The sequence below is a fragment of the Crotalus tigris genome, unplaced genomic scaffold, assembly GCF_016545835.1.
Source record: "Crotalus tigris isolate CLP2741 ecotype Arizona unplaced genomic scaffold, ASM1654583v1 scf7180000024441.2113493, whole genome shotgun sequence".
NCBI lineage: Eukaryota > Metazoa > Chordata > Lepidosauria > Squamata > Viperidae > Crotalus > Crotalus tigris.
In genome coordinates, this window is record NW_024100610.1 from 1,270,620 (window position 1) to 1,280,916 (window position 10,297).

Here is a 10,297-nt window from a genome sequence, read left to right on the forward strand (position 1 = left end):
AAAATATGTGTGTGTTTTCCTATGTTTCCCCCATAAAAAGGCATGCCAGCCAGCCTATAAGTCGTGCCCTTCAATCATTAAAACTCTTTTATTGTCTAGGTTTATCCAATCTTTGATCCAGAGTAGTCCAGCTGCTTGATAATAAATTTCCCATTTTGGGAGCCCAAGTCCACCTCTACTTCTACTATCTTGTAATATTTTCATGTTTATCCATGCTTTTTTGCCCGACCAGATGAATTTATTTATTATTTTATCTAATTCTTCAAAAAAATTTCTCTAATTTTATCGAGACTGTTTGGAATAAATATAATAATCTTGGTAATGTGTTCATTTTGATCAATGCAATCCTACCTAATAATGATGATTGTAATTTCCCCCAGGTCTCAAAATCTTTCTTCATTTGTAGTATAGTTTTTTATAGTTATCTTCTTTTATTGTGGAGCACCTTGTGGTAAGTCAGATTCCTAAATATTTGATCTTTTTTACAATTTGCAATTCCAGATTCTCTTCTAATTTCCTTTTCTGTTTTTTTGGTTAGGTTTTTGACTAACATTTTGGTCTTTTCTCTATTAATTTTTAATCCTGCCACTATTCCATATTTTTCTATTTCTTTCATCAAAATCTTTCCTCTCTCTATTGGTTCCTCAATAAAAAAGACCAAATCATCTGCAAATGCTTGTGTTTTATACTCTTCTGTCTTAACCTGTGCCCCTTTTATCTTCTTATTGGCTCTGATTTGCGTTAGCAGCACTTCTAAGGTCAAAATAAAAAGTAGAGGTGACATTGGGCATCCCTGTCTTACCCCTTTATTTATGTCAAAGCTTTTGGTATTATCTCCATTAATTATCACGCTGGACTTTTGTGTTTTGTATATTGCCTTAATCATATTCTCAAATTTCCCTCCAAATTTCATGTCCTCGATCTGTTGGAACATAAATTGCCAACTGAGACTATCAAATGCTTTCTGCGCATCTAAAAAAATTAGTGCTACCTGTTTTCCTGGTTGTGCTTCATAATACTCTAAGACATTTAACACCATTCTCGTATTATTTCTAATTTATCTTGTAGGTAAAAAGCCATTTTGATCTGGGTGTATTATCTCCTGTAATATTACTTTCAATCTTTCTGCCATTATAGTAGTAAAAAAATTTATAATCAGAATTTAGTAACGAGATTGGCCTATAATTTTTGATCTGTTTGGGGTCTGTGCCTTCTTTTGGGATCAGGGATATGGTAGCTTCTCTCCAGGAGTCTGGTAATTTAACTTTCTCCAACATATCATTATACACATCCAACAATATCTTTTCAAAGTCCTCATAAAGAGTCTTGTATACTTCCCCTGGGAGGCCATCTGGCCCCGGGGTTTTTTTAATTTTTTGTTTTTGCACAGCAGTTTTTAATTCCAAGGCTGTTATTTTCCCATTCAAAATTTCTCTCTGTCCTTCTTTTAATTCTGGCAGACCCTTCACCTTTAAATATTGTTTAATGCTCCCCACATCTATCTCCTCTTTTTTATATAATGACTCAAAATAGTTCTGAATTATTTCTTTCTTTTTATCCATTTTGTATTGTGACTCTCCATTTTTGTCATGTAATTCCTGAATAATTCTTTTCTCTTTCTCTTTTTTTAGTTTATAAGAGAGCCATCTCCCAGGTTTATTTGTGTGTTCAAAGAAATTTTGTTTTGCTATTTTCAATTCTTTTGTTCTTTCCTCTTGATCTATCATATTTAGTTTACATTTAGCCAAAACCATTTCTGTTTTAATGAATTCATCTTGGGGCTCTTTTTGTAATTTAGATTCCAATTTTTAAATCTCTTCTTAGAGTATATTTTGTGTTTGCCTTTTCACCTTGTTTTTCCTTGCTGTGTAAGCTATTACTAGTCCTTTTAAATATGCTTTCACAGTGTCCCAAATAATTTGTATTGGTGATTATTCTTTTATATTCTCTTTAAAAAAAATTCCATTTCCCTTCTACTCCTTGCTATAAATTCTTTTTCTTTCAAAATGTGAGAGTTCATTATCCATCTTCTCCTTACTTTTTTTTGCCCCTTCCAAATTATTTGCAAAAGATTGTGATCAGCCCATATATTTGGCATTGTTTCTATTGTCTCAATGTCTTGACCTACTTCTTTGTTGGTCCATGCCATGTCTATTTGAGACCAAGATTTATGTGGGTTCGAGAAGAATGTGTATTCTTTTTTTTTTTTTTATTCCACTTCCTCCACTGATCTGATAAATTAAATTCATGGGCCAAATCAAAAAATGTCCCTGGTAGTGTTTTCTTTTTCTTTTTCGTATCACTAATATAGTCTTTTTTTTACATCCACTAACGCATTGTAATCTCCTACTGTACAAATATTTCCCTGTCCAATTTCTATAAGTTTCTCATGTAATTTGTAGTAAAATTCTTTTTGGTTCTCATTTGGTGCATATATTATCACTAGCAACCATGATTTATGTTCGGTTTGTACTTCTATTGCTAATATTCTTCCATCTGTATCTTGATATTTCAATTTGGTGTTAATTTCTTTTCTAATATAAACCGCTAATCCTCTCTGCTTTTGTTCAGCTAATGCTGTGTATAATATTCCTAATCTGGGGAACTCTAAATATTTCCTATGTTGTTCTTTGATATGTACTTCTTGTAAACAAACTATATCTATATAATGTTTGGCTCATTTTGTTAGTATTTGTTTTCTTTTTGCGGGTGAATTTAATCCATTTATATTAATAGATAATAGTCTGATCTCTTTTTCCATTTTCTACCTGTGTGTCTATTTGTGTGTTTGTCTTGTTCTTGGACCTACTCCTTTTTCTTTCCTCTGTCCTTTTTCTTCCTTGCTTTCTGTCCCTCGTTCTCTTTCCCTTACTTCCTGCTGTTGGTCTTCCTGGCTTTTAGATTCCAATTCTTCCTTGCTGCTATTCTCTTCCTCCACTCCTTCCAGTTGTTCATAGAATTCCTGTGCTTTCTCTAGGTTATCTATCTTAATCCTCCTCTCCCTCCATGATATTAACATCCCTTCCGGGATTAACCATCTGAACAGTATACTTCTTTTGGTTAAATAAGCACTAAGGACTCTATATTCCCTTCTCTGTTCTCTTATCTTCTTTGGTACCTGTTTTAGAGTTTGTATTTCCACTCCTTTGTAAATTGTTGGATCCTCTCTTGTGATTTTATAAATTATGTCTCTCACCTTTTTCCTAGCAAATCTAATATGTACTTCTCGTGGGAGTCTGTTGCATCTGGCATAATTTGTATGGATTCTATACACCTCATCAATTTCTATCAAAATCTCTTGTTTGTCCCTTTGTAGGGCCTCAGCAATCAAATCCACCATAATAGCACACAAATCCTCTTCCTTCTCTTCTACCACATTTTGAAATTGTAGGTAGAATGCCTCCCTATCCATTTCTAGATGGATGCTTGATTCCTCCAATTTTTTTATTAGTTGCCATCATTTCTGTATCTAATGTATCAACTTTTTTCCTTACTTTGTCCAACCCCACTTCTACTGTCTGGATCCTTGCTTCATTTTTCTCCATCATTTGTTGGATCATCTCAATTCTATTATCCAATTTATTCATATCCCCTCTCATTTCTACATAATTTTTGGATATTGTCTCCTGCATTTTTAGCATTGTTTCTTGAATAGTAAGAAGTGATGTCTGCATGGTTTGCATACTAGCCATTACACTCTGTTTTTCTGTACCAAACATTCTTTCTAGTGTTCTTTGACCAGGTGGAGATGAGGGCGTCAGTGTTAGACTTGACACCATTTTTTCTTGTCCTCAGTGTTGCCATAGTTATCCTTACTTCTCTAATATTTTTATTTCTGAATGTCACTCTATTTATCCAACAGCTTATTTAACTTTATTTTGACTCTAAACTTCTGATTTTTCATTTTCCTTTCTCAACTCCTCTGAGACTACCTCCACTACCACAATTCCCCAACTCTCTCTTTACCTTCTCTAACTCTCTTCACTTTTTTTCCTCTTTCTTACTTATCACACAGTTTTTCTAAAAATTCAAATTACTTCTCCAATCATATATTATCAATCATTAGTCCATTCTTATCTCTTCTTTTGCCTTCCAAGCCTCATCCACGTTCCTGTCACTTCCAACGTCGTCCTCTCATCGTCTCCTTTCCTTCCGCTCACTCTCACATTTGTCACCGTATCCCCCCTTTCAATCTGATTCACTTTCTCTTGCCTCTCTTAACTGAAGACACCGTCCCTATCAAGCTCTGGATTTTCCTTCCGATTTTGTCTCTCTGGCTGTCAATCCGTTCCTTTCACTTTCATCTCCTCTCTCGCCTCAACTGAAAACACCGTCCCTATTAGGCTTCGGGTTTTCCTTCCGATCTCGTCTCTCTCTTCGTCAATCCATTCTTTTTGCCTTCGTCTCCTGTCGCGTCCTCTCACCGTCTCTTTCACCTTCCGGATTTTTACTTCACGCCACTCTCTTTTCACACTTTCTCTTCGTCTCCTTGGCTTTCCAAATCCTCACCACATTCAGGTCTGTCTCCAACTTTCTTCTCCAACCACTTTCTCCAGGGATCTCTAATGTTCCAGAATGTATTCACTCCTCCATTCCTCCTATATCGCCATTTTCTTTTCCTTCCCAAGTATTCTCCCTTCATTTCTCTCACCTCATGGGCTCCACCAACGTCACCTTCGCCACAGCCTCTCAGCTTTTTCTTCTTTAATCCTCCACTGTCTTCCTTGTATTTGTGCTCAAACTTTTACCACAAGGTCTTTCTTTCTTTTATGTCACCCTCCTGTTAATCCTCTGGTTGTTAAATCTGTCAACTCATGGCCCTTCCCACCGGGTCGCCACTTGCATTGAGGATTCCCTCACCAGTTGAGCTTTGTTTCAGCACCCACCCTCTTAGACACATAGATCTTTTTTTGACTTTTCTATTATTTCATAGAGATATTTTAGACTATTTTAACTCTCTCATTAATACAGTCTGTTAAGATCCTCTTTGCTTCCGCATCCTCTGTGATTTTGTCAGGCCCTCAGATCCGCCATCTATTGATGGCAGAATTTTCCACGCTGGATTTAGGGGGTTTCCTTCGTTGTAATGGGCTATCGCCTCTCACCTCGTTACTCTTCTGGCTTCACCTTTTTTCACATGTAGCCCTCCAGGCTCTTTATGCCCCCAAAGGGTCTCCAATCATAGAAAGATCAGAGTTAGAGGACAGAGAGTGTCCTCTTGCCTCTGCACTGCCCTGACATCACCACTGGAAATCCGGCACGCAGGGCTTTTATAGAGTCCTGAACCTGGACAGTGTCACCCAATAAGAAGCTGGCTGTTTTTGCGCCTTATGCATGCGCGTAAGGCTGGCGACAGCCAGTCTGGTCCCGGGCAGCTTTTGGTCTGCCCAGGACCATTTGCAACATTTCTGAGCCTGCTGAATGCTTCAGCAGGCTCAGGACACAAAACCCCCTGTGTCAGCCATGATTTTTCTGGCCTAAAATGAATTGGAAGAATTATGTTAATAAAATAAATGATGAAGCAGCTATGCAGACAGAAGGGGCAGTGCCTGATTTTGAATGAATGTATGCTTACTGATTTACCTTCTCTAAAAATGCCAGCATTATGGGGAGCACACTGTTATTCATACATATTGTTTTAATAATTACATAGCATAATTATAGATTGCACTTGCCAATTTATTCTTCCAAAATGTTAAACAAATGCAAATTAATGCTTATGCTACTCCTTTAAAATATTTCAAACAGATACAGGTCATTTGGTGCTTGAGGGAAGAATCTGCATTTAATTAAAATACTTTGGAGAAAAACACTATGATGCAGGAAGTACAGGCAAAATGCTCGCTTCTGTTATATCTGTTCTCAGTCCTCCCTCCCCACTGCCTTCCACTAGAATTAAGGGCCCCTCACAACCAATGATGTCTCCTGCTTAGCATCAGAGAAAATTGGCATGGTAAGAAGCAATAGGGAACCACAAACAAAATAAATAAATCCAGACCTGATTCCAAGTTTTATATAATGACAATATAGAAAAGATGCACCTGCTCTCTTGAACACTACACCACCCAATGTTCATTTGTTCATTCATTCATCCATTCCAGATTCCCTTGTCTTGTCCATGTACAATTGCCAGACTGCCCTGGTTCCTCAACATGGATCTTGTTAATCTAGCTGACAGCCAAGTGTCAGAACTCTTCTAACTTGTGTCATTTTCATATTTGAGGTAGACAATGAAGTGTTAGGGGGTGTCTTTGCCCAAGGACTCCTTTTTGTAAGATAGGTATTAGCTGGATTTCAACTTCAGTCTCCTGTGTCAAAGATGATGCTCTAACCACGATGCTATCCAACCACTCTCCAAATAGCCAATCAGTCCGATACTGTGATAGTAGACAAGGAGCAGAAGACAGTGGTGGTGAAAGATGTAGTGATGCCAATATCAGGAAAAAGGAGTATTATGAGAATCTAGAAAAGTACCAGGCCTGAAAGAAGAACCTAGAGATGATGTGGAAAGTAAAGGTCAAAGTAGTGCCAAGTGGGGGTAGAAGCACTTGAGGTTGTGATTCCTAAACTGGGAGAGTGGCTCCAAAAGATCCTAGGAGCAATGACAAAGCTCTCTATCCAGAGGAGTGCAGTGTAGAAACAGTGAAGATACTGCGCAGAACCATCAAACTCCCAGGCCTTTGGTAGAGAATCTGAGACTGAGTAAGACACATACCACCCATAAGGGTAGAAGGGAATTTTATATATAGGATCCATATAAATCAGTAAAATTATAAATAATTTTGTAAGCAGGCATTTCCAGTTTTAGATATATACACAAAAAGATTTAGATACTTATCTAAAAGCCTGTTTGAAAATTAGCTCTGTGCCATGGTTTGTTGAATAAACGAGAATTGGCTGGGTTGGCATAATGCACGACTCAGTGCATTATGCCAACCCAGCCAATTCTCGTTTATTCAACAAACAGTTATGTTTTATAAGCACAATGGCTAGGTTCACACAACAAAGTCATCTATAGCCAAACAAAATCACATGGGTCAGCATTTTTTTCCAGTCTGGATATCTTTCTCATGCATGGGCCTCCGCGCTCTGAATCCTCCAGCCAGCATGGCCATCCTGGATAACCTGGGAAGTCATCCCGCTTGAAGAAGATTGGCTTAATGGGAAGTGGAAACCTACTCAGCATCACTGTACATGCCAGGCTTGTTTTATTTATTTATTTGTAACATGGATGCCTATCATATACAATAATCCTAGATGGTTCACATAAAAATCAATAGAACAACAACATAAAAAGACTTGATTTCTCACCACACCATCATGATAACCCACACCGATATTTAGTGGCTCATCCCAATCATTGTCCAGTGTTGGTGGAAGAGATCAGTCTTCAAGCCCTCTAGAAGGCTAAGAGGATGGAGGGGGCAGCTATATATGAAGAGGGAAACTGTTCCAAAGGGTTGAAGTGGCTAAGGAGAAGCCATACTTTCAAGATGCCAGCAGGTGACAATATGAGGGAAGGGATCTGAAGCACACTCACTCTAGATGGGCAGATAGCCTAGAGAATAGACAGTCCTGCAAATAACCTGGTCCTATGCCATGTAAGGTTGTAAAGGTGATATGCAGCATTTGTACTGCATCTGGAATTCTATGGGGAGTAAGTGCAACTCATACAACAATCATGTAAGCTGGGCAAACTATGAGATGTCCATCATTGCTCACATCACTGCATTGTGGATTAGTTGTAGCTTCTGGTTGACCTTTCAAGGGCAGCTCCAAATAAGTAATCCAAATGAGAACTGACTAAGATGACTGTTACTATAAGCAAGTCCCCCCAGGCTAGGAATAGATGCAATTGGTGCAAAAATAAAATAAATTTGGGCAAAGACTCCCCTGGCCATGGCTGCAATCTGCTTTTTAAGTGAATACAGGAGAACCTCCAGGCTGCACACCAACTCTGCCAGGAAAGTGTTACCCCTCCACAGTCAAAGAGGTCACCTTTCCAGACCCCCTGGGATCAAAGCCATTCTGTCATGCTAGGACTGAGCTGCAGCTGGTTTGTCCCCATCCAAACTTTCACAGCCTTGAGGCACTGGGTAAGCACTTAAACAGCATCCTCCTGCTCAGTATGGGGTGGAGATGCATAACTATTATCTGTATACTGATTATTCCACACCCCATGATGTCAAATGATGTCATCTAATAGATATTAATTGATAGTCATGTTGGTTGCGTTTATTGTTAGTTTGAATAATGTGTTACTTGGTTTAGTGCAAATTGTAAATTGATACCAATGTGTCCCCAAATTCAGTTCATATGAACCTAGCACACTTGTAGTTGTGGCTTGGGTTTTAGATAGCACTTATCTTTGTGTGTGCAAAATGGAGAAAAGGAAGACTCCATTGGAGGAAAACAGTACAAGTTTAAAAAGGAAAAGTTAGAGTAAAAACTTGATGCAATTGAACAACATGACCACAATATGACAAGATGTTAGAGTATCTGAATCTATAGTAAAAAAAATAGTTTTTATTTTGCTTTCTATAAATATTAATCATAAATATAAATTAAAAATATATTTTCCCTTCATTTTAATGTTTCCTTTATATACATATAAATTTATGTATAAGAATATTCATTGCCTATTTCCATTGAGCTGGAAGCAGTTACCATATTTTCTGTAGAAATGTCTCTTGAATAGTGTAAATTTAAATAATGCAACCATTAACTACACTAATCGAGATCTGTAACAGGCAATGGTATCGAAAGTTGATAAAAGATCCAGGAGGACCAGTAGGGACACATCACTGTCATCCCAAGCCCATCAGAGTTGATCCACGGGTGCAACCAATGCCATTTCAGAACTACAGCCTGGCATGACTCCAAGCTGAAAAGAGTCTAGATTAATGATGGTGAAACTCTTGAGCTTGGCATATCAAAAATTCAGAAAATGCCTAACTTGACTTTGCTGGCATGTCACCCCTTCCCTGAACAAAAGAGAAATGATTCTCTATACTCCTTTCATCTAAGCCACTTTGAATAGTGGCTTTCAGTAGCAATGCTGAGGCTGGGCCTTAAGTATGGGTCCAGGCCTTGACTTCAGTTCTAGCAACACAACTGCCACTCAAAAAGGCAATTCTATTCCCCAGAATGATTGCCCTTGTGGTCACCCACTTCTCAGAAGGTGCTCTGTTGAAAGGCCCTGTGGCCTACTTAAGGCTGTTGTGGGTCACATGAGGCCTTTGTTCTTCAAGTGGCTTCTAAGAATGCTCTTCCGTAACCTCTGCAATCTCCAAAACCTGCACACTCCATTCTCCCATGATTTTTGGAGGATCTGGGGGCCATATGAGAGCATGATTGTCTTGTGCTCCTTACCAAAGGGCTGGAGGTTGTGCAAGAGCACACCCCTTTCACCCAGGGCCTCTGCAGCCTCTGAAAATTGCAAGAGGACAGAGTGTGCTTTCGACAACAGGTGTTGTCAGGTGTTAGTAAATGGTGGCATGTCATCCAACCATTGTGGCACATCACCTTTAACACCTGTGTCATAGGTTTGCCATAATTGATGTAGATAATCCCTTAATACAGGCCTCTCTGTAACTAGGCATCAATCATCCTCTCAAAAAGTTCCTTTTAAAAGGGAAAGTTGGAAACTAGACAGAAGCTACTCAAAACTGTCAGGTCTCCTGAAAGGATGGTCTCTAGGATGGTGTCTTGAAAAAGGAGGTGATTATCTCCAAGGCAGGCAAAGCCCCTCCTCCCACAAGAAGACATAAACCTCTGCTTGGACCCAGTTGCATGCAATCTCCCAAAGAACCATGACTAACCAGGAGAGAGCCAGACTATAGGCGGCAGAGCTCATTGGACCAAACATATTGCTCATTTCCTCAATATTGACTTGCTCAAACTCCTCCAACATAAGCAAGCTAGGATATGCCTTTGTCACTTCCACAGGATCTGCACAATTAGATTTGGACTCAAGAGTGAAGCTGAGCAACTTTGTCTGACAGATACCTAAAGTCATCCTCCCAGAGGCTCTGTAAGGGCTCATCCAGACTCCTTACCCATTAATTACTTACAGCACCAGAAATCCTTCCCTAATTGTCACAGTGAGTCCAAGTGGCAGGATGATCATTTCAGCCATCAGTAAAGGAAGATTACACAGTAATGAGGGTTAAATATCTAGTAAATTTCAGGCACCTTGCTAACACAAACAAGGGAAATAATTATCTAATTTATTATTTTTTATTTCAATGTTATTACTTTAAAGGCAACTCAAGCTAGCAAACATATATAATACTCC